This window comes from Schistocerca gregaria, chromosome 2 (assembly GCF_023897955.1).
Source record: "Schistocerca gregaria isolate iqSchGreg1 chromosome 2, iqSchGreg1.2, whole genome shotgun sequence".
In the NCBI taxonomy this organism is placed as follows: domain Eukaryota; kingdom Metazoa; phylum Arthropoda; class Insecta; order Orthoptera; family Acrididae; genus Schistocerca; species Schistocerca gregaria.
In genome coordinates, this window is record NC_064921.1 from 575822848 (window position 1) to 575848930 (window position 26083).

The 26083-nt window shown below is 41.5% G+C and overlaps 1 protein-coding gene across 1 annotated transcript in view; it reads left to right on the top strand.

Annotated features, from left to right (window-relative positions):
• Positions 1 to 26083, top strand: part of LOC126336238 (neuropeptide CCHamide-1 receptor-like) — a 521028-nt gene that overhangs the window by 122390 nt on the left and 372555 nt on the right. Inside the window, exon 2 of the mRNA XM_049999728.1 lies at positions 13362 to 13411. The gene's annotated coding sequence lies outside the window, so the exon portion shown is untranslated. The remainder of the gene's footprint in view (positions 1 to 13361; positions 13412 to 26083) is intronic.

A 26083-nucleotide genomic window follows, 5' to 3' on the forward strand; every position in this document is an offset into this window, starting at 1 on the left:
GTCTGTGAGAACCTTGTAGTTTTATGTCGTCTGTGACAGTGAGAACATACAGGATACTGTTCTTCTGTTTGGCACATTAACTGCAGTTAATTGCCTGTAAAGCGGCATTTAGACTAACAAATTCAGTCGCCTTTAACACACATTTCATTTCGTTCTATATTCACGGTGGATAAGCGACGAAACAATTATTTATTTCTACATTACCGGATTTTGACTGTCTATAATTAGTTTCAAACAGCTTCTTATGTTACAAGTTACTGTAGGTTTTTCACAGACGTTTTTCACGCATATGCCTGAATAGAGCTGTGTCGGCTTGTCCTATGCAGTACAGTATGTCATGATCTTACCATAAGTGTGTACATTTCATTATTGCAGTACTTTTACCAATGCGTCTTTCATGATGGTGCTTTGTTTCCACTTTTTTATGACTTGTGGTATTACCTACTTTCGCGAAGAGTTTCTCCTACATTCTTTTTTTTTTGCTTGTGGTGTGGTGTTCATGTGCAGTTAAGTTTCTCATTTATGGATTTGTTGGTATTTCTGTGTTTGTGGGTGTGCTGTGACTGTAGTAATTTGCATTTTATTTTATACAAGGGTGGAACTGGTTACGGTGGTGTGAGCTGCACTCTACCAATCACATCAATATGACCACCTGCCTAGTCTGAATAACCAGATTTAGCAGCACGGACCGCTGCGTGACATGCAGGAAGAGAGTCAGTAAGGTTCTGGAAGGTATGGACAAGAATGTGGATCCATGCCGACTCCAGTCCCTTAGCAAATGGCGCTGGTTTCTCGGTTGAGGATCCATGGTGCGAACAGTCCGATCGATCAAATAGTCTCTATTTGGTTTAAATTTGGGGAGATTGTTGGCCAGGGCAGTATGTAAACTCATCCTGGTGCTCTTCGAACCACGCACACACTCTATGGCCTGCCTGTGTGGCCGAGCGGTTCTAGGCGCTTCAGTCTGGAACCGCGCGACCGCTACGGTCGCAGGTTCGAGTTCTACCTCAGGCATGGATGTGTGTTATGTCATTAGGTTAGTTATGTTTAAGTAGTTCTAAGTTCTAGGGGACTGATGACCTCAGATGTTTAGCCCCATAGTGCTCAGAGCCATTTTAGAACATACCCTACGAGCTGTGTGACTGGTTGACTTGTCCTGTTGGTAGATGGCAGCTAGCCGAGTAGAGCAAAGTGCTTGTGGGGTTGGGAATAGTCACCAAGGAGAGATACATGCTTGTATTGATCCATTGTGCCTCCAAGAAGGACTACCTAGGGAATACCACGAAAACATTTCTCAGACCAATACTTTCCCTCCTCCGGCCTAGGTCCTTCCGACCACTGTCTCAGGCCGTTATCTCTCAAACGTTTCACGTCGTGGGTGTCAACAGCCATCTGTCCAATGAGACATAAAACGTGACTCAAACAAACGGTAATATGTCACCACTCAGTGGACATCCATTTGCAATACTGGGATGGATTTTTCTGCCTTCATCACCGATGAGCAGCAGTCAGCGTCAGTGCAGGAACCTGGCACCTGCTAAGGATGCTTATAAGCAAAATCGTTTCTCTGAACGGTCGTTGAATATTCACTGTTGTTAGCCCGTTGGTTCATCTGGACGGTCAGTTGCTGATTAGTTTCAGGTCTGTTCGCCAGTACACATCTCCGCAGCCGTCGTTCTCCACTGCCATTCACCGCCGTGGTCCAGTGAAGTTACCTGAGCGCAGGTTTTGGTAGCGACATTTGCCAGGCACAGTACACTTTAACCATGGCGACACTCAAACAGTTTACAAAGTTAGCCGTTTCGTTTTAAACCTTGGTTCGAAAGCCAATGATCATGCCGTTTCGAACGTCAGCTACTTGACGCCTTTGTCGCATCAGGACAATTACTGACACGTTTTCTGCAGCCTCATGACACGCTTTAAGTACCCTCCACTAATTGTGCAGCCACACGTCTCTGTGATTAGTTATAGCACGTCGACGTCGAACATAGGCAGTGATCGCACTAATGTCTTCGGACCTGTATATGGTGAGATGTCTGCTTATACTGAAAACATCCAGGTCCATACTCGTTGTTTCCGTGGAACATTCGCCAACCATTATAGCGTAATGAGTTCTGTTAGTTAAATATTCCTCTAGCCAGTCACATACTTGCAAAAAGGCTCCGTATAATAATAACTAGGGTAGTAGTAGATGATGCTATACGAACGCCTTTCGGATATCTAGGCAACGTTATATGCATGCGCATGGTTTTCCTGCATCTGTTGAGTGCTACTTGTCGGTAATGAATAAAGCAAGATTATTTTCATACGAGCGTTTTTCTTCTGATGTTGGTCCTTCAAAGAGAATCTGATTTTCTTCCGTGAACAACATAATATTTGAACTCTGCAGGCATCAGGCAGATGTAAGCGATATTTGTCTGTAATTCTGCCCACTAGATCTGTTACTGTTTTCGTAAATAGATTTGTAAATCTACGATCATTTGCTGTCATCCCAGATTATCACCGCACAAATACTTCTTGCTAGTATTTAACTAGCAGAGGATCTAGTTCCATTGCGAATTCAGTGAAAAATCTGTAACAAATGAGCTCAGTTATCTTCACGGATGGCTGGAAACTGGACAAAGAAATGTAAGTTTCACTTGAGTTATCGTAATTTTCTAAAAATTCTGAGTTCTGTCTTCCGTGGAATTGCCGTAACATGTTTTAATCTAAACGAACACTTTTTAATTGTCCACTGTTGTTTTCTATCTATAATACTCATTTTTTAAACAAGCGCACAGGAACGGAAATATCTTTCCCACCTCCAAATTTGAGAGAATTCAATTAATACTTCCTATTGAATTACCCGCACCATTCGCTGGTATGAAAATGAGAAAGATTTCTCTAATCCCCAGAAAAGACTTGTTACAGAGGCTTGCTTAAAGGTAGGTAATTAGCATCAGGAATTTAAAGCCAGCGAATCTCTATTCGACCTTTCGTGCCCCCCTTTCGCTCCAAAACTGGGTCGTAAAAAATGGGGCAAAAAACTGCGGAGAGCGTAATTGTCATTCTAGGTGAAAAGGCACGCCTCGTAATTCTGGCACCGATGCTCTGTCGGCCGTGCTTGTAAATCAGCAATCCATTCCACACGACAGAAAACTTTTTATCCGATACTAGAACGTGAAATTCAAAAGCCTGTCATTTAGGGAATGTAAAGCCGTCAGTGATCCACAATCGTTTCAGGATTGTGTGCAAACAGCAGCATTCAGGGATTGGCTTATGAAGGCTGGAACAGACTTTTTACCTTAGGCAAGAGTTGTACTTTTAATCTACACATTAGAAAATCATTTTTATCGGACGAAATTTCAAGATGCATCATGTATCAGAGAACGAACAGAAATCTAAATATTTAACAAAATTTCGCTTGTTCACGTGCACGACGGTAGCTGTCCGACATATCGGATAGGGAATGTGTTGGTCAAAGTAACGAAATCATGTTCCACATGTAGGACAATTACAGGTACGTTCAGGTCAACAGAAAAACAAAAGAAAAATTATTGCACTACAACCGATGTTAGAAACACCAACTCTTGCATCAGACTTACGAGCCTTACATAGCTACTGCATTCAGTAAATAAGCTGAAAAACAGCATAGCCCACATTCTCTGCCGACGGCTGTAAAGCAAAGGGATATAGTACTTCCACCGTAGTCTACAGGTAGCGTCGTGATTTCCATGTACGAATCTAGTCACTGCTTTGATTTTGGATGAAAGTCATCAGAAACAGCGATTGAAGGTTCGCTACACCAACAACAGTGCTGGAAAGGACGGAAAAACGGAGGGAAGGTTAGACTTTAACGTCCTGTACCCTGCTCGGGAATTAGAGACGGAGCACAAAGATGTGGTTGGAACCGTCCTTTTGAAAGAAACCATCCCGGGCTTTGCCTGCAACGGATTTAGGGAAATCACGGGAACATCAGTCTGGATGGCTGGATGGAAATTTTAATCGTCGTCCTTCAGGATGCTATTCCAGTGTGATAACCACTGCACCACCGTGCTCCGTAAAGTGCGTGGAGGAATGGAAACAGTTTCAGGGAACCTCCTGTCCCTTGAGATGTGGAAAGTGCCCCGAAATAATGGAAGAATCAGCGATAACCAACGGCATGACGATGTAGTAGGAAATGGGATCCACTGCTTTAGGCCTCCTAGTACCATTATGGTCAATGTGGTGATCCCATAATCACTTTGGAAATGTATATCTTCCTTGTTTCAAAATTGTTATTTTCAAAATATAGGACATTCTCCCTCTGAGTCAATTTTATCCAACACGGTTCGTTAATTTTTACATCTACAACACATTAAAAATTATTCATTGTTTTTACATTGAGTACCACTATGGTCAGTAAGTGCCCAACTTAAATTGTTCGTTATTTTCTTGAAACTAACATTTATGAAAATAGAATGATGAATGTTATGTTGGATAGCCGCTATACGAAACACCAACAGTGAAGACACTGTTCCTCCCAAATTTTTGGACCCATTGTTCGGATTTCTTGGATCAGCAGTTGAGTACCATTCCTAATACAACTGTCGTAAATAAGACCCCATACACAATATGTCAAATCATACCTCCCTTGTTTCCAAAGCTTTTCTGTTTTGTTTTTTTTCAAAGTCTGTGACTATCTCCCTCTGAGTCGCAAGTATTGAGTAGTGATTTGTTCATTTTTATATTTAGAACACGTCGACATTTCTTTATGGTTTTTTGCACTGAGTACCACTTGGGTCTATATGAACCCAATCTAACGTTCTTTGTGTTTTTCGAACGCAGTATTTATGAAACTAGGACGATTGGTACTGCAATGAAAAAGTGGATTTTTATGTTATCGCATTAACATAATGCCAATGTATCCGAAGACAATTACTGATGGTTTATGTGATCCCAGTGGAGGTCAGCGAGGCAAAAAACCCTGGTAGTAACAGGGTAGGAGATACAAATTACGTTTTCATAGGACATGTGACCTGTAATTGAAAAAGTGCCATGATGACCTCGCCATTAGTAAAGGTTCATGGTTAGTCTCCCATTCGTATCACCATGGGGTGACTGCCAAAGGAGAGGTAACCACGAGAGAAACATTCCATAACAAAAGAAAGGAATAGTAGATTTGTAAGCAAAATGCCTCTACTGATTGTGCTTTTATTAAAAGCGAAATGCGTTTGGTCTGAATAAGACTTTATTACAGTCACTACAGATGGATTAATTCCCTTCTACTGATTCATACAAATAATTTCGTTAAAACTGTGACATCAAGAACGTTCAAAGGAAGGCGTAAAGGTATCTTTATTGAGACAAGAGGTTCTGTTTTTGGGTGGTGGCCAGACTATATTGTCATGGCCTCCAGAAAGATGTTTATTCCTGTGGAGTTACAAAATCCTGTTGTGCATCTACCTTACGTAAAGCCCACAGTGGGCTCTGAGGCCAGAAACGCTGAAAATTGTGATGAACGTTCCCAATATTTCGATAATATTTCAACTACCGACAAGACTTCCTACATTTTGTGATTGCGAGCAATCTTAGTGTGAATATGTAGATAACGTTATCACCATATTCTTAACATCAATTTGGATTTTGTCATTCATTAACCGTTCGCATCGGTAATGGTTCATATAAAACAATCGTTAGCAAAAAGAAACAAAATTGGCCAGGTGCTACTAGGACTTGCCCTCAGAGTGTTCTGTCGACTTATTTATACAGACACTTCATCCATTAGGGTAGACTATAATTTCGACGATTTTTGCCTGTTATCGACATTGATAGTTGCAAGATCTCGGTCCCAATGATTTTCTAGAATGTGTTAATCTCAAGCTTGAAATCTGGTAACAAATGAAAAAAGAAATATTTTTTGTATGATATATGTATAAATCAACGACTTTCTGAATTTCCTCCTTTAGTTGAACTGTAAAACCTTGCTTGTTGCCAAATTTCATGAATCTGTGTCAAACCCATGGCTCTTATGAGTGAGTTTGCAAGTGACATAAATGGCTGTATCTTTTACCGCTTCGACTTAGATGCTACCGTGTACTACACCGCCTTAGTTTGCGAGATGAATTACAACTTCATACGTATACTCCTTACTGAGGAAAAGGAGTCTTCACAAACGGACGGACAGACAGTGAGTCTGATAAGTATATCCAAAAAAATTTTTCGTGTGGTACAATTACAAATTAACAATTTTCAGAGTTTTCTCCTTTGGCTGTACTGTGAAACTTTGCTTCTGGCAGAATTTCCGATTCTATAGGTTTTGATAAGCGAATCAGACAGTCAATCTGATAAGTAATTCCGAAAATTTTTTTCGTGTGATACAATTATAAATTAACAATTTTCGGAGTTTTTTCCTTTGGCTGCACTGTGAAACTTCTGGCAGAATTTCATGATTCTGTAGGTTTTGATAAGCGAGTTTCGGAGTACCGAAGTATGTGACATAAATGGCCGTAAATGTTAATTGCACAGGCATAGAAGACAATGATGCGTATACCACTAGGAACCGTATACCTTAGTAAGTGACATAAATGTCAACTTAAGACGTTCTCTCGATCCTGAGTAAAGAGGTTTTTAGTAGATCAGGCAAATAGACACACGAACAACAAAGCGACTCTAGATGGGTTCCGCTCTTACCGATTGATGAACGGAGCGCAAGAATTATCACAAAATAAGAGAACATTGAAGGAACACCTAGATCCAAAAAGACTGACAATCATGAAACAATAAGCAGTAAACGAGAAAGGAAACTTGGATCGTGGTAGACAAAGAAAATTAATGAACAGAAGAAGAAAAGTTTAGGCATGATGGCTGATCATTAGTAAACCTCTTTGTAAGAAACTCTTGACTATCAAAGAAAACAGGAAGCATTAGGTAAATATTGTATGTAAATGTTAGCGCTTCTAGATATAAATATTTTCGACATACAAAGAACAAATAACAAGTAAAAAATTTCAATTTTAAAAAGCAGTCCAATTTTTTTTCTTGGGACTGCCGGCTTACATACGTTTTACCCGTTCAACATTCGGTTGTCAGAAGTTTCAGCGGGGCTCGAAAGCTATGATATCAGTTAGGTAACGTACACGGAAGCAGATTTTCGCGTTTTACGTCTGTGGGCGCAACGCCGTCGCTGTTGCCGCGATAGTTCTTGCGGTTTATTACTCGACGTGCGCATAGCGCGACGCTGCGACACCGCAGTTTACTGCAATTATGGAAATGTACCGCCGGTCTCAGAATAATACGTACAACGGCGAGCGCATCCCAGCGCACTCGGTGGAAGTACCTCTAGAGAAATCCGAGGGCCCTACAACGTTTCTCCAGTTCTCCGCCTCCTACCTGGCTACATACAGATGCGGCTAGTAATGAAGAAGATAGTAAAATGGAAAATGGGGTAGTTCTATAGGGCAGACCATTTACATCCCCAGAAACAAACACAATTTATTGCAAAGGAGAGGTACTTGTCGACGTAGAAACAAATCCTAACAGATTGTTATAATAAACTTTTCTGCTTTGAGTTATAAATTTTTAAAGGATGTGTTCCGTTACACACAACACTGTAAATTTGGAATTGTCGAGATTGCGTTGTCAGCATGTTTACTTCTCATTCCGAGCTTGTGTGCGTACCTCCTCACAAATTATAGAAATTATCCATATGGTTACTATTCATAGTAATTTATTTTCGCCCCACCAAGAAATCCTCTCCTTTTCATCTCAGAGTAGCAACTTCAACCTACGTTTTCAATCATTTGCTGCCTGCATTCCAATCTCCGTCTTCCTCTGGTTTTCAACTTCTACAGCTCTCTCTAGTACCGTGTAAGTTAATTCCTGATGTCGTAACAGATGTTCTATCATCCTGTCACTTTTGCTTGTCAGTGTTCTCTATATATTCCTTTCCTCACCGATTCTGCGGATAACCTGCTCCTTTCTTATCTAATGGCTTCACCCTATTTTCGACATTCGTCTGTATCACCACACTTCAAATGTTTCCGCTTTTTTCCGTTCTAAGTTTCCCACAATCCTCGGATCACTGCCACACAACGCTGTGATGCAAGAGCACATTCTCAGAAATTTCTTCCTCCAATTAAGACCTATGTTTGGTACTAGTTGTCTTCTCTTGGCCAGGAATGCTCTGTTTGCCAGTGCTACTCTTCTAGTCATGTCATTCTTGCTCCGTTATCATGGGTTATTTCTCTGCCTAGGCAGCTCAATTCCTTCATCTACTCTGTGATTGCCAATTCTGATCTTAAGTTCCTCGCTGTTCTCATTTCTCTTACTTCTCAATACTTTTGTCTTCCTTCGATTTCCTCCCAATTCACATTCTACAATCATTAGACTGTTCATTTCATACAGCAGATCCTATAATTCATCTTCACTTTGTCTGAGGATAGAGATGTTGTCAGCGAATGTTGTCATTGATATCCTTTCACCTTGAATTATAATTCTAGTCTTCTTTTATTACCGCCGTTGCTTCTTCGATGTACACATTCAACAGTAGGAGCGAACGATTACTTCCTTGGTTTACAGTATTTCCAATACGAGAACTACGTCTTCCACTCTTATTGTTTGTTCTTGATTCTTGTACATTCTTTGTATTACCCACCTTTCGGTATAGGTTACCCCTACCTTTCTCAGGATTGCATACATCTTGGACCATTTAACACTGGATGTATGAACTTTTAAGATGGTTTTGCGATAATTCTTGAACTTGTCAGCTATTGCAATCTTTGAAATTGTATAAATTTTCCGGGCGATGGTATAACACCAGACTCAAAACTTCTATACACTAACCATAACAGTCGTTATTTTGTCACATCCCCCAGCCTTTTTAGAAATTCTGACGGATTACTATCTATCCATTCAACCTTATTTGATTTTAAGTCTGCCAGCACTATTATAAAATTCTGATTCTTATAATGGATCTCCTAGCGCCGGCCGGTGTGGCCGAGTGGTTCTAGGCGCTTCAGTCTAGAACCGCGCTAACGCTGTGGTCGCAGGTTCGAATCCTGCCTCGGGCATGTATGTGTGTGATGTCCTTAGGTTAGTTAGGTTTAAGTAGTTCTAAGTTCTAGGGGACTGATGACCTTAGATGTTAATTCCTATAGTGCTCAGAGCCAATTGAACCATTTGATCCCCTATCCTTTCCTTATTCTTTCTTCTACTATCACATCGTCAAATAAGTCCTCCCTCCTCATAGAGACACTCAGTGTACCATTTCCACCTCTCTGCTCTCTCCTCTGCATTTGAGCGTGGAATCCCATTGTACTTTTTACGTTACCTCCATTGCTTTTAATTTCACCGAATATTATTTTGACATGTGTATATGCTGAATCAGTCCTTCCGATTATCATTTGTTTTTCGATGTCTTCACATTTTTCAAGTAGCTACTTTGCCTTAGCTTCCCTGCACCTACTATTTATTTCATGTCTAAGTGACTTGTACTTCTGTGTCCCTGAATTTCCCAGAATGGTTGCTCTTGCACCTCATTTCAGGGCATATTTAGGGTTCCGTACCTTAATCGGTAAAAACCAAACACTTACAGAATCACTTTGTTATCCGTCTGTCAGTCTGTTAAGGCCACTTTTCCTACGAAGTGGGTTGTGGTAGCGTGTAGAATTTATGTAAAATATTTAAGTCTACAGTCCCTCTCTGGTTAAAAAAAAAAAAACATTTTAGATTCTAACACCATGCTTTTAAAAGGAAATGTCATTTATGTCACATGCTTTGATACTCGCAAACTCACGTTGAAAGCTCTAGATTAACTGTATATTTACATAATTAAGTTTGTGCGGAAGCCGCAGGGCGCGAATCCTGCTCGTACTTGTTCTCTCTCTCTCTCTCTCTCTGTTCTCTGTGTGTGTGTGTGTTTGTGTGTGTGTGTCTGTGTGTGTGTGTGTGTGTGTGTGTGTGTGTGTGTGTGTGTGTGTGTGTGTGTGTGTATTCCTAAGGGACCAAACTGCTGAGGTCGTCGGTCCCTAGACGCACACACTACTTAAACTAACTTATGCTTAGAACAATAGACAAACCCATGCCCGAGAGAGGACTCGAACCTCCGGTGGGAGTGGCCGTGCAATCCGTGGCATCGTGCTTAAAACCACACGGCTACTCCACGCCGCGCATTTTTCCTGTCCGTCTGATATTACTTCAGTACCCGTTGTAACTACCATATACTGATATGATTAACAGCGTCAGAAAAACCTTCTTTCATTTCTAGCAAATGTTTGAAAACAACCAATACGTTAGCTATATTCACGTTTTTTGCCTAATTGTTAGCAAATCTATAATTTCTTCATTACTTCGGCTATTTCTTGTCAGTTCGTCAATCCATGAAATATAGTCTCTTGCATGGCAATTTCAAGTTACATTTGACTTCTTACGTAACGCTAGTAAAACTCCCTTGGATCATTATTGCAAGCTAATATAGTACCGTAGCTACGACCTGCAGGGAAATCCTTCCCTTGTTACGACGCTGTGTCGTTATCCAATCCTCATATTAGCTGTTAATCTCTTTCATCAATTCTGATCTTTGCTTTTTCCTTAATTTATGTATTGTGGGAGACTTTAACAACAAATAATCATATATTTTTAACAGTTTCTCCTATAGCAACTAAATAAGAATTATTAGTTACGACATAGCGACATGATAATAGTGCCCGGTCACTTATGTTGGGGTACGTTTGTGAGAGCCGACGCGGTGTAGGGCTCTGGAGCAAAAATGGGTGTATAATTTTTGATGTTACTTTTAAATAAGCTATAACTGTATAAAACCTGCACTGGAACATTTGTTTTTGTATAAACCGTGAAGATTTCTAAAGAAAATGGAGCTTAGTAAGGAAAGATTTTCTGTAACTCTAAATTCCAAGTGTTAAGAAAAGTGTGGGCCTTACAACGAAACATTTTTTTTGAAATAATAAATTATTTGAGGTTCACAAGCAATTTAATATGTTTGTATTTCAAAATTACGAGGTCATAAAAGGTTGTTGGTAAAAAGCCTTTTACGTTGTGGTCTACTGAACCTGACACAGAGCATTAAATATGTGAACTGAGGTTTACAGTAAGACGGTTCTGGGCGCTTGTTCGCGGAGTTTTAATAGAAATCTGTGACCGCCAATTTCTTTCTTCTGTTAAATCTGAGAGTGAGTTTTACTTTTATGCAACACTGGAAGCCTAATCTTGAAACTCAGTCTACCTAGTGGAATTAACCTTGCTTCTCTCAATTACGCTACAAATGAGTTTTCACATGGTTTTAAAAACCGTATCTGAGGTGCCACCGATGTCTGCTCATGGTCTACAATGATTTTAAATTTCTTTGCAGTGCAGTTCTGAGCACAGTAAAACGATCGCCGTGAATCCTTTGGGTCACTTCGCCTTACAAAACATTTGTGACAGCTTACATAACTGCATCTCATACCACTCTCCTCAACCACGTTCACCGGCACTCTTCTTCTTGAATCTTAACATCATGCCCTAAAACCAAAAAATTGATAACTTACATGGCCAACACCATCAGCCTTTGCCGTGGCCCACACTACCCAAATAACATAATACATTTAAACATGGCGGAAACAGAAACCGGATTGAGTGAATGGCATCTCATTATTACAATACAATTTACAGTAGTTTACATATATATTAATACTAATAATATTACTTCTTACCTTCAGAAAGGTAAATCTATGAAGAAAACTACACCGTCCAGCTTCAGCACTCAAAAAGAAATACAATTTATTCGTAGCACAAACTCAACAGCTACCTCACTGGTTCTAGCAAATGTCGAAGTGAAGCCTGCGATTTATTCCAAGCGCTGCTCGTGTCTTCAATTTTGCTGTAAACGCGAGACACACCAACTGTCCATCTAACCGCTGTCCTCCTGTATGATAATCCGTTAATCTCGCCAGGAGCATGTGACTTGAGTACAAACACTGAGCAGCGTCATTTGCCACAGCATGTTACGTCTATTAACGCAGATTGCTTCCGCGGCTGCGGCATCCATATTCAGTTTGTGAGAAGAACAGAAGGGGCACAATGCAAGCTAAGACACAGAAACGTGTAGTACATGTCAATAAATCCAACATGCTCCTCCTCGCTCCCAAAGAAGATGGGCTGTGTAACCACACAGTCCAACCCATACGTATTCTATTCTTTCCAGTTAATATTATTTTCACCACTTCGACACACATAGACAGGGGTGCGCCAACGAACACACTGACGGTATGACATAGGAGTTGTAACATATCCACTAGAAAAACAAAATAAAGCAAAGTCATTGGCGAAAGTCAGTATTCCAGTATTTCAATTACTTTGCAACAAGGAAATCAGCTAGAAATACAGCATACGCAGAATTTATAGAATGAGTAAAGTCAACCTCGTAATTGGGGATCACAAGAACTCACAGCGTACTGGACTTTTAGGAGCTTCTGAAATAACAGCGAAGGAACATCATCACGTTAAACATCAGCTATTCAAGAAAACAAAGTCAGCTCTATATGATGTAATTTTGATTCTGTGCATTTTTCATCATCATCATAACAACCCATTTGGCTACATTGCTGGATAAAGGTCTTACCGCAGACTTCGCCATACAATATGAGCTACATCTATATAAATCCAATACTGCCTCTGCGTTCCCATTCCAATCATTCATCTGGCTACGTGTTGCTCCCACCCCATTTCAATTTCTTTACAATCAAAGTTACATCTTCCTCTCCACTTCCTCCCATTATCGTAGTAATATCCATCGTACATCTCTCCATTGCTCGGTGAGCAATCTCAGCGTTCGTTTCGTTTTCGCGACACAATTCCCTTTCTCAGTGACAGATGTCAAAACTGTCAATACACAGTGACGGTGGTTATTCCACTTTAGAGACTGTGGAAGAAGGTTTTGAAGCTTTTAGTTTAGCAGACGCGCTCATAACCGTTTTTACACAGTGTCCCATTAAAGAAGCAAGGAGCATTACGGTCTGACGTACCGTCGACGACGAGATCATCAGACCCAGAGTTCCTTACTCGAAACATTCAGTGAATAGCTGTACCCGGGAGAGAACATCTCATAGACGAATAGTTTCAGATGTGGTTGTGGTATGTGGACCAAAGGAGATGTACATAATCATTTCAAACGTGTACGCTAACTTAATTTTGTTTGTATCGAAAGCGCAAGAAAATGCGAAACGTAATTCAACAATGAAAGGGAGAAAGTGTGTGTGTTGGTTAATTTTGAGTTTTTATTCGTATAAAGACCATTAAGATTGCCAGCACTGTAAAATTATATTTTCTTTTACTGACGCAGTTTTTCATCCTGTGTGCTGATTGGGAATGCTTAGTCGCTAATTGTTTCTTTGTTTTCCTTTCAGAATAGTCTCCTACTATGCCGACTTCATCGCTGCTCTTCCGTTTGGAAAAGGTAACTTCATTTCTGCATTATTTTCATAAATAGTAGTAATGGTGGCTCATGTTACACAAGTATATAAAATATGTAATCCACCACATAATTTTATTGAAGAACTGTATCAGGAGAATACAGTAGTCTGTTACCTTCGTAGATATATTAAATTGATTCTACATTGACAAATTGACAAAACTACGTCGGTAGATGATGTTAGATAGCTTATGACTGGGCAGAGAATTTCATGGCAACAAGAATGTGTCCGCAGACAAATCCGTACCCCCATCAATGCTATAAGAAGCGTAATTGTATGATTAATGTCCGTTTTAGGCGTTAACCACTGCATCATACCACTGTTGTGCAGCGTTTATTTATTAGAAATCAACTGTTATTCGAATTAATCTGCGCTCATAGTCATACATTAGGTAACTGTTATGCAGTTCGCAGAGCATGCAAATGCGATAGTGTTACTCAAATTGGAATCGGAATCTATGGGTTCTGAAATGGTCCATTTATTATAAGACAAAGCAAGTGCGTCGATTCGGTTCATTGTTAGGAGTCCGGAACGTGATAGTTTTTTTAACGAATGGCATTGTTTCGGAAATATTTGTGAAATATAAAGTTTCCCGACATAAACAGATACGGGTGATTCTGCATTGTTGCATACAACAGAAGCGTCTAGTGCGACACCAGTAAATCAACTTTCCGTCCGTCAGTGGCACTGCAGTTCAAAAAGAAGTGACTGAAATATTTATGAACAATCTATTTTCTTTTGCCGGAATCGCTAACGCACAGTATATTGACGTTACATCGAAGTAACTAGAAAAATTTGGTTCAGTGGCGGCAGTATTGCAAATTTTCGCTGGTTCAGTTGCGGCAGTGTTGGAAATTTTCGCCAAGTATATCGATGGCATGAGAGAGAGAGAAAGAAGATACTCGGTAAATTTTCTAATTTGCAGATGTTGTACCAATTTCTGGGCTCAATCTCTAATCACACCACAGTGTTATGAGGAGAAATTGTTTCCATTGTTGATGTGCTCTTCCGATCGAATATCACATATCTGATGCAGCTCTCCACGACAGTCTGTCTTTGCAAGCCTCTTCCTCTCTGCGTAACTACAGCGACCTGCATCCACTTGATCCTTACTGTAGTAAATCACAGTCTCCCTCTACAAAATTTACTCCCCGTACTTCTCTCCATCATCAGATTTACTTTTACTTGATGCCACAGGATATTTTGTGCCAACAAATCTATTCTTTCAGTTAAATTGTGCCATAAATTTCGTTTAATCCCCAGTTCGATTCAGTACGTCTTCAGCTAGATATCAGTTTACTCACATCTTTTTCAAAATTAGTCTGTAGCGCAAAAGCCAAAAGGTTCTATTCTCAAGTTTTCTGTATTGTTAATAGTCCACATTTCACTTCTACACAAGGGCACACTCCAGACAAATACTTTCAGGAAAGACATCCTAATTAAATTTGTGTTAGACTGGCGACATGGCTCGGTTTCGCATGGGTAGCATCATGTATCTGCGGCCTGACGACTTTTCCGACGTAGCAGTAATAAACCACATAGGATGAATCAATTAAAACTAGCAGCACAGATATTGGGAAAATGGATGGTGCTCTTGATGTGCGGTTTTCACAGAATGGACGGGCTGCCATGGACTCGTATTGTTAACCAATCAACAGATTTTAATAACACTCATAAACTGTTTTTTTTTCGTACATATACTTTTTTATCTGGAAGAATGCCTAGTGATATTAACAAACTAAAAGTAGGCTAAATTAGAATATCAATAGTGTTTGTTGTAGGATTGTATTGCGAGTCGCTTACGAGGTATAGTGTTTTGAAAAGTTTCCACACCGCCACTTGTAGAATACCTGTGCTAGCGTATAATAAAGAAAACACAAGTGTCTACACAACTTATGTAGAGTCTAACCAATAACGAGACCATCCAAGGTTATGTTCAAAATGGTGTGGAACGACTGCTGCACACCTGCTATCATTTCATTGGATATGTCCCAGCTGGCTGCATTAACACGTCATTGCATATCATCCAGTGCAGTTGGTATGTCGTTATAGACAGTGTCTTTCAGAAGGTCTACAGGAGACAAACCCGGGAGATGTGCTGGCCCAGGTAAGGACATCTGCAGCCAATCCAACGATTTCGAAACAATTCGTAAAAACATTCAGCAGTTCTCCTTGCAATATGCGCTGGACAGCCATCATGTTTCTGCCACAGGTTACTCTTAGTAAGCAGAGGAACGTCTTCTAGGATTCGTGAAAGATGGTCTGTCAGAAGGCTGTGATACCTGCGTGTGTTCATTGTCCCACGTATGAGAAAGGGGCCTATGGCCCGATGGTTCACTAACTCACACCACCCGATTACACTCCACGGACTGACGAAGCCAATTGGAATTGTTAACACGCCATTAGTGACGTTTCGGCGGTTTACCTGGCGATAAATGGTAAACGTAGCTTTATCACTAAACACGATACATGATACAGCTGGAGTATCCTGCCTTATTGCACACGTACAGAAGTTAACACGATCACATGTAGCTCTTGATGATGAGAAATGTGATAGCGATCGAACTTATGTCGATAGAGAATGCTTAGGACATTTGCCTGACACATGCCACTTTCTCGTGGGATTGCGCCACTGGACCTGACCGGATACCAATTCGATTCTACACAGAGCACGCGAAAAAATTTCCCCCCTTCTAACAGCCGTGTATCGCAAGTCTCTAGAGGAACAGAAAGTTCCAAATGATTGGAAAAGAGCACAGGTAGTCCCAGTCGTCAAGAAGGGTTGTCGAGCAGATGCGAAAAACTATAGACCTCTATCTCTGACGTCGATCTGTTGTAGAATTTTAGAACATGTTTTTAGCTCGAGTATCATGCCCTTTTTGGAGACCCGGAATCTACTCTGTAGGAATCAGCACGGATTCCGGAAACAGCGATCGTGTGAGACCCAACTCACTTTATTTGTTCATGAGACTCAGAAATTGTTAGATACAGGCTCCCAGGTAGATGCTATTTTCCTAGACTTCCAGAAGGCGTTTGATACAGTTCCGCACTGTCGCCTGATAAACAAAGTAAGAGCCTACTGAATATCAGACCAGCTGTGTGGCTGGATTTAAGAGTTTTTAGCAAACAGAACACAGCATGTTGTTATCAATGGAAAGATGTCTACAGACTTTAAAGTAACCTCTGGCGTGCCACAGGGAAGTGTTATTGGACCATTGCTTTTCACAGTTTATATAAATGACGTAGCAGATAGTGTCAGAAGTTCCATGCGGCTTTTCGTGGATGATGGTGTAGTATACAGAGACGTTGCACCATTAGAAAATTGTAGCGAAATGCAGGAAGATCTTTAGCGGATAGGCACTTGGTGCAGGGACTGGCAACTGACCTTTAACATAGACAAATGTATTGAGAATACATAGAAAGAAGGATCCTTTACTGTATGATTATATGATAGCGGAACAAGCACTGGTAGCAGTTACTTCTGTAAAATATCTGGGAGTATGCCTACGGAACGATTTGAAGTGGAATGATCATATCAAATTAATTGTTGGTAGGGCGGGTGCAGGTTGAGATTCATTGGGAGACTCCTTATAAAATGTAGTCCATCGACAAAGGAGGTGGCTTACAAAACACTCGTTCGACCTATACTTGAGTATTGCTTATCAGTGTCGGATCCGTACCAGTTCGGGTTGACGGAGGAGATAGAGAAGATCCAAAGAAGAGCGGCGCGTTTCGTCACAGGGTTATTTGGTAACCGTGATAGCGTTACGGAGTTGTTTAGCAAAATCAAGTGGCAGACTCTGCAAGAGAGGCGCTCTGCATCGCGGTCTAGCTTGCTCGCCAGGTTTGGAGAGAGTGCGTATGAAATCATGATAACGTGCTCAGTTGAGCGTAGGTGGAAGGAATTACTGACGAAACTAAAATGTGCTCTAACATGGAAATAAGGCGTTTCCGGACACATGTCCACATAACATATTTTCTTTATTTGTGTGTGAGGAATGTTTCCTGAAGGTTTGGCCGTACATCTTTGTAACACCCTGTATAAAGAGTTATATAACAATTAGCAAAAATATTACAAATAAAATGAGTATTTTATGGGCTAGTAGTAGAAACTGACTAACACATTCTTGAGTACTGCGGTGAACTGAACAGCAACCGTAGACTTTGTTGTTTGGTAGATAGTGGGCGATATTAGAGTTGGATTTTATCGTTTCATCTAAATCATCTACAGTGGACGGCACTGGGCGTGAATACAAAGATGTGAAGGCGCCTGCGATCTGTGACGCTGCTCCCGTCACTGCCGACTGAAGAGGCCTATACATGGCGGCTGCCATTTAATTTTCGCTACGCCTCCGACCTGTCCGTCGGGAGTTGGCACACTTTGTGTCGATCAGCGGTGCCAAGCAGCCTGCAGGGAGGTCCGGGCCGCCTCGTTAGGACGAGTTTGCGCCCAACTGCCTAGTTCTGTGTCGCCGCCTCACGCCGAAGTTGGAACGCTTTCGTAACACTTCACCTGCACGATGTTCCTTAACACCGTGCCTGTTTGTTGATGTTTCGAAGTGTAGCAAAGTTGAAATCACGCTCCTCCTAGAATACAGGATGCTGGAGTTTGGGAACTTCGGTGTACCTTATGTCTGTACAAGAATATACTTGTTTGTAGCGATACAGAATGCCAGCGAGAGTAGGAATGATTTCTGAAGCAGAATAAGGAGTTATCTGGTAGGCGTTGGCAATTTGGTTTCTGAATAAGCGGACTGAGATATCAAGCAAGGCCATCTTTGGCGGTACGTCACAAATTCACACTACAAATACAGCAATCACTATAAACTGATTCAAGGCAAGAAGACAGTATTAATTACACGTAGGAGCCGAATTCCGGAAGGATACTGTTTGTCGCACTAATGAATTAAATGAAAAAAGAACTTGTGATGTTATGAAATGAAACACAATAAGCGTTCTCATACAAGATTACGTATCTTAAATTACCTTACATCCGAGATCCGACTCAGAAGGCCAAAGTACGTTCTCATTTATTCCACACACATAAAGCACTGACATAGACGGAAGACGCGTTAAATCCCAAATTAACGGAGATTGGACTTCTAACCTAACCATTAAGAGATCTGTCTACGACACTGGCAGCTATCCTCTTGAAAAGGAAACTGATTACCGTTTACCGTTGTATTTAAATAAATAAATCAAATTAATTGAAACTTGTTATGTGAAAATGACGCATTTTGTAACTAAAGTCAACAAGTTTTGCAGAAACGGAACTTATTTGATTAAGTACCTAAGGGAGTCTTCGAGAAGAAAACCATTCTGTTCTGAAATGTATCTTACGGTGACAAAACTGGTTCTCATACTAGGAGGGGCGTAATAAAATTATTAACATACAGAAAATCACAGGAATGTCGAGAACTAAAAACCTAGAAATGTTTCCAATATAATTCTACAGCAAATGTTAAAAATTAAATCAGATGTAGTATTAAAGGAAGTTGTATTCGAAAACGGAATCTAAAACAAAACTGGAATACACTGGTAGAGGCTGTGTATTCCACAGTAGCGAAGATGAACAAGTTCTTGTAGTTCCTCAGGTATGCATTGTAGAGCCCTCATTTCCTGGAAAGCTTTTACTTCTTTTGATCCACTCACCTTGTTAAACAATCTTAGCAACAATAGCACCAGTACCGGCACCAGCTCATGTATTTCACTTCAACGGTTTTCGTTGGAAGCTTCCGACTCATTCGTTTCCGGTACAGGGACCCCAATCTCAAATTGATACAATTATCTTTCTCCGTCGTTTGAAACAACATACGTTTATAGAAGCCGGCCCTATAACATTGATGCTCTGTAGCGTCTTTGGATGACTTTTTCGGACATGGGTCCCTGCATAAAACTTTATCTACCAAGTCACCTCTACAACCTCTAGAATTGTGTAACATTAATAGTCAAACGCCCTGCATACGGCTAACGTTGTAAATCATGTAACCACGATGACCTACTTAAGGTAAGATTATGGCTTTACACAATTTACCAAATGTGATTTTGTATGTCTTTGTTGTTGTCATGATCTACAAAATTTTTCAGTGAATACACAACAAAAGCGGTTAAGTTCAGCAGATAATGAAGATTAGTAACGCCTTTTGGATGATACTGAGTTAGGCAATAATTTTAATGGTATGTATCATAAGAGAATAGAAATTTAAATAAAAAATAAATTTTGTGTTATTATTCACCCCTTTCACGCATTTTTTCTATTTTAGATTTTTCTTCCTCACAGAAAAAAGTCTTAAATTCCTATCCAAAATTTCTTGTATAAGGTACACTATGTGATCAAAAGTATCCGGACATGCACAAAAACACACGTTCTTCATATTAGGTGGATTTTCCTGTCAACGTGGTCGAGAATTGTCGTCGATCAGTACCAAGTCTGTGTCCACAGCACCTCGCAACAACCGCACATGAAGTCGAAAGATCTCGTCACGATACCTGAGAGTAGTTGAAGCTTGCCGATTCTCCTCTACAAATTCATGAAGAGGTGTTCGAGTGGTCAACATAATCCCTGCTCACACCTTTAGGAATACTCCTCGATATCGGTTACTTTCCTTAGTGTTTGAGTCCCGAAAGAGTGTTCCACATTCCCTCCAGATACGAACCCATACCAAATCGGCACTCATATGTAAAAAGAACATTGACCCACAGTTCGATCGTCTAGTTGGCATGTTGACTTCTACGTGGTCACTTCTGTGAAGATGCGTCGAAAGTACACATACAGCATGTCTCCGACAATAAAGGCCAATTTGCCCAAGCCGTCTTGACATCGTTTGCCTCGATACAACACGGCGAGGGGATGGTGTAAAATTACATGCCAGTTGTCGTGCAGTAATAAGGAAGTACCGTCGTGCCCTTACAACCAAATAAAAGTCTTCTCTACCTGGTATCAAAGATAGTTGGCCCTGCCCTGGTCTTCGGGATACAGTTTCGATCTCTATAAACTGGTACAAATCACTCCAAGCATTATGGCACTTAACTTCTAAGGTCATCTGTCCCCTAGAACTTAGAGCTACTTAATCCTAACTATCCTAAGGACATCACACACATCCTTGCCCAAGGCAGGATTCGAAACTGCTCGGCCACTCCGGCCGCCTCTCTATAAACTGTCTCCACATTTGAGGAACAGTAGAGCGATTCATATCTACCCGTTTCTGACATCAGTTTGCTACTGTCCTGCGGCCCTCCAACGCAGAGAGTCTATTAGGCGTCTTCTCTGTACCATACTGCACCTTCTGTGGCTGTGTCCACAGCGTCTGAGTGCATGAGACTGCCTGGTAAATACTACCACGTCTAACAGATGCCCAGACGTCATTGCCGGCAGTTGTGGCCGAGAGGTTCCAGGCGCTTCAGTCTGGTATCACGCGACTGCTACGGTAGCAGGTTCGAATCCTGCCTCGGGCATGGACGTGTATGATGTCCTTAGGTTAGTTCGTTTTAAGTAGTTCTAAGTTCTAGGGAACTGATGACCTCAGGTGTTAAGTCCAATAGTGCTCAGAGCCATTTGAACCATTTTTTTGACGTCGTCGTTGGTGTGGTTGTCTGTTAACTGGAATCCCATCTTCCGTGCAGAACACGATCGTACAGACATCTTTTAATAGTCTGTATTACAACAGGACGGGGAAATCGTGGTTTTTTGCTTTAATTTGGGACACCAGTATAGATATCTGGCAACAAGACATTTCTGTCCATTGCAGTGATTAGTACTGAACGACGCTTTACGCATACAAGCAACATATAAAGATGGATACCATCGGAGGAGAAAAAGTAACACTTGTTTAATTGTAACTGAGCCGTGGCGCCATTGAATTAGTAGGTTGTTCTGTGTGGTGCCACTGGTTCAGGTGTAGTATCGACTATTCCTCTTGCGGTCCCATTGCTAATATCTATGAGGAAGAGTTCCTACTTGTGGGTTGTGATCTCAGAAGGTCTTTGCTTGCATATAAATAAACGGGGTTCTTTGGCCCAAGAGGGAGGCACAAAGTTTGGGGATAGGCGGTAGCGTCGTAACAAGAGACGGTCAGGAGGTCCGAGCACTGAAGTCATGAGCTGCGCTCGGAGGGCTTGCGTAGAGCGGATACCGGAGTGCTTCACCGGGGCCAGCGTCGGCTACAAGCAGCTGGCCGACATCCCGTCGGTTGGTTGGCAACATTCGTGTTGGACGACTGATCGTGGCCTGGCTGCCCCCTTCTACCTGACTTTCATCGGCACCACTCTGTAACCGCTGTGACGCACCGATGAGTTTTGGAACTGCTTGCTGATAAACGGAGTAACATTCTGTAATCCTCATGGTGATTTTTTGTCATTGTCTACCTGCCCTCCTTATTATTTCCTGCTTTGTACCCGACCCTCAGAGTTTTACTTCAAATGGTTCAAATGGCTCTGAGCACTATGCGACTTATCTTCTGAGGTCGCCTAGAACTCAGAACTAATTAAACCAAACTAACCTAAAGACATCACACACATCCATGCCCGATTATTAATGTTCTAATTAGTCAGCTCTTGGTCGTAAACACAGCCTGAACTATTGTACTAAGACACACATTGCCGTTAAACAAAACATGAACCTTGCGATTAGATTTAGCTGATAATCGGTTCAATTCTCTGATTGTAATTGCATTTCTTAGTCATTAGTTATAATCTGAACAATACTAAGCTGTTCGTTTCTGTGTTTGAAAGACCGGGTCATCATTGGTGTATTTTAGTTTGATCTTATGGTTCCGCCGAGTGAGTTCTCTTATAATATGTGTTTACAGGTAATGTTTCAAGACGTTCGTTCAGAGCGGTCTTAATAATTGACAATCAGTTTAACTTAGAAAATATTAACTGCTAACAGTCACCAGGGCTTTAGCAAAAAGAAAATTGTCAGTAGGGACAGGTTGGGATTCAGTAGCAAATTGGTACCCGATTGAAATTAAGAGGTTGTTTGCTTTGAAGTAAGCCTTATCATTTGCTAACCTGTTTAACATTTAAGCACAGGTGCGCATCTTAACCCCGTTCCTTACGACATACAGCTTTCAAGTTAATGGTTAAGTCATCTGTTTTGAGTAACTGATTCTCTTGTCATCATCGGTGCTTAGGTAGTTTTCATGTGTTGCAGAACTGCATTTAATAGGAAAGACTGTGTCCGGCGTGGTAGTAAACACCCCTGTTGTACCACCATACAGCGAGACCTTCGAAGTGGTGGTCCATATTGCTGTACACACCGATAAATCTAATACACAGTAAAACGTTCTCTTCCATTTATTCATGTCTGTAGGCGTCGTGGCGTACTATCCAGAAGTTGATCAAGGCACTGTGGGTCAAGTGTGTCCCACTCAGCATCGGTGATTCGGCGTGAAACACTCAGAGTAGATGGTGGGTCACGTCGTCCAATAACAGCCCTTTTCAATCTATCCCAGGTATGTTCGATAGGGTTCATGTCTGGAGTACGTGCTGGCCACTCTAGTCAAGCGATGAAAGTCATTCACAAGATGTGCACGATCGGGTCACGAATTGTCTCGTCCATGAAGACGAAAGCTTTACCAATGTGCTGCCTCTATGGTTGCACTATCGGTCGGAGGATGGCATTCACGTATAGTACAGCCGTTACGGCGTCTTCCATGACCACCAACGGCGTACGCCGGTCCCACATAATACCACCCCAAAACAGCAGAGAACCTCCACAGTATGTCTGAGTCATTCAACCTGACCTGGTTGCCTCCAGACACGTCTCCGACAATTGTGTGGTTGACGACATATGCGACATTCATTGGTGAAGAGAACGTGATACCAATCCTGAGTGGTCCATTCGGCATGTTGTTGGACCCATATGTACCGCACTGCTTGTTGTGGTTGCAAATATGGACCTCGCCATGGACGTAGGGAGTGAAGTTGCGTATTATGCAGCCTATTGCGCACAGTTTGAACCGTAACACGACGTTCTGTGGCTGCGTGAAAAGCGTTATCCAACATCGTGGCGTTGCTGTCAGGGTTCCTCCGAGCCATAATTTTCAGGCAGCGATCACCCCCTGCAGTAGTAGTTCTTTGGCGGCCTGACCGAGGCCTGTCATCGTCGGTTCCTGTCTCTCTGTATTTCCTCCTTGTGCGAACAACATCTCTTTGGTTCACTCCGAGGTGCCTGGACACTTCCCTTGTTGACAGCCCTTTCTCGCACAAAGTAACAATGCGGACGCGATCGCATCGCAGTATTGATCGTCTAGGCATGGTTGAACTGCAGACAACACCAGCCGTGTACTTCCTTTCTGGTGGAATGACTGGAACTGATCGGCAGTCAGATCCCCTCCGTGTAATAGGCGCTGGTTGTTCATATCTTGAGCGGGTTTAGTGACAGTCAAAAGGACTACCTCTGTGGTACAACATCCGCAGTCAACATCTATCTTCAGCAGTTCTGGGTACCGGGGTGATGCTAAACTTAGAAAAACAGGATATGTGAAAAGAAAGTTATATTGGTGGTTCCTCCCTTCCAAGTTTTCCTTAATTCCAGTAAATACCTAGTATCAGTAACTGAAAGTGGGAGTGGAGTTGTGTTCTACAGTAGCTATGGAAAAAGCATAGTGTACTTTTACTGTTGACACCTTAGGTCAATTTACTTGCATTCTGTGTAAGTAGGCTGTTTAGGTTTTCTTATTGGTAATGCCGCTTAGCGCTCGGTATGAAAAATCACTGGCTGTGCTGTGCGCAGTCTGTGTTTAGTTTGCATTGTTGTCTGCCATTGTAGTGTTGAGCAGCGGCAGCTGGATGCTAACAGCGCGTAGCGTTGCGCAGTTGGAGGTGAGCCGCCAGCAGTGGTGGACGTGGGGAGAGAGATGGCGGAGTTTTGAAATTTGTAAGAATTGGTGTCATGAACTGCTGTATATATTATGACTAGTGAGGTAAATACATTGTTTGTTCTCTATTAAAATCTTTCATTTGCTAACTATTCCTATCAGTAGTTAGTGCCTTCAGTAGTTTGAGTATTTTATTTAGCTGGCAGTAGTGGCGCTCGCTGTATTGCAGTAGCTTGAGTAACGAAGATTTTTGTGAGGTAAGTGATTTGTGAAACGTATAGGTTAGTGTTAGTCAGGGCCATTCTTTCGAAGGGATTTTTGGAAGTCAGATTGCGTTGCGCTAAAAAAATATTGTGTGTCAGTTTAAGCACATTCGTGTATAATTGTTCAAAGAGGACGTTTCACATAGACCAGTCTTGTATAAATTTTTTAAAGGGGCGTTTCATCTGTACCTACGAAAAGAAATTTAGGAGTTCATTTATATCCAGTCCTGCGAGTAAAGCGCCCACTCTCTTGATGAACATCTTTGATGACTGCCAATTCAGAGCGCGGACGTGATAGTTGCCGAAAAACGAGACAGATTATGGTTCTTGTGTGACATCCAAGATTACATCAATTTGTGCCTACTGAATATATTCCGGATATCATTATGAAAGATGTCAGCGCAACTAAAACCGTTCTCTCTGTGTCTTGTCGGTTGTACGTGGACAGCCGCACTGAAAGTATGAAATTTGTGAAGGAAATCATGAGAGATAATACGTAATTGAAAATCTGACCCCAAATAAAACTTTCCCGGAGAGACGCCCTGTAATTTGTGTTATGTCATGAAAAGAAGACATGAGAATCAGAATGTAACAAAATTAGAATTTATTCATCACAAATCAACCACGCTGGAATTAATCGCAACGCGTCGTGGAAAGTCAAACTACACGTAAAGCGGAATCATGGTTCACAGTGCTCGTTGTATGACTCACACACAGATGGCTTTTCTATGCACAGCTGTCCGCCCCGATAGCTGAGTGTCCAGGGTGACGGATTGCTGTCCACCGGGCCCAGGATCGATTCCCGGCTGGGTCGGGTATTTTCTCCTCCCCTCCGGCGCGCAGGTCGCCCAATGTGGCGTCGAATGAAACTAGACCTTCACCAAGGCGGCCGGACCTGCTCCGTAAGGGGCCTCCCGGCCAATGAAGCCAAACGCTCATTTCCCTTTATGCAGAGCTCATCTTTTGATCGAAAATTATGTTTTCAGCACTTAGGTTTCTATCAGATTTCGTTAATGGTGTTAGCAGAAGTCATTATGTACGTTCAGCAGTTGAAATTCAAATCATCACACAGTGTAACTATCTTACTATCAGTCTCTCTCCTTCTGCCCCTCTCAGGCACACACACACACACACACACACACACACTATATATATATATATATATATATATATATATATATATATATATATATATTATATATATATAGGTGGATGAAAAACGCCCCATTTATTAATTCTTTGCAACTTACGCCATATGCCACATATTTTGCAGACAGTATCCAGACCACAGCCTGTGACTGCCGATAGTTTCCTGTTCGTTATTATATGGCAAAAATTTTGTGGTACACTTATTTATACGACATAACGATTTTGGCGTCCCGAAGTTCCGTTTCTCATCCTTGGTACAATGGCGGAGCTGTTGTGTAAAATTATATAACTGCTCTTTATTTTCCCATTGTTTTTTGACGTAATTCAGTGAACATATTTTTCTACATATATGGTGATCCGTATGTCGCTTCTACGCTTATTTCGTATCTGAATGACGCAGTCAGTTATTACAGGACGATACCTA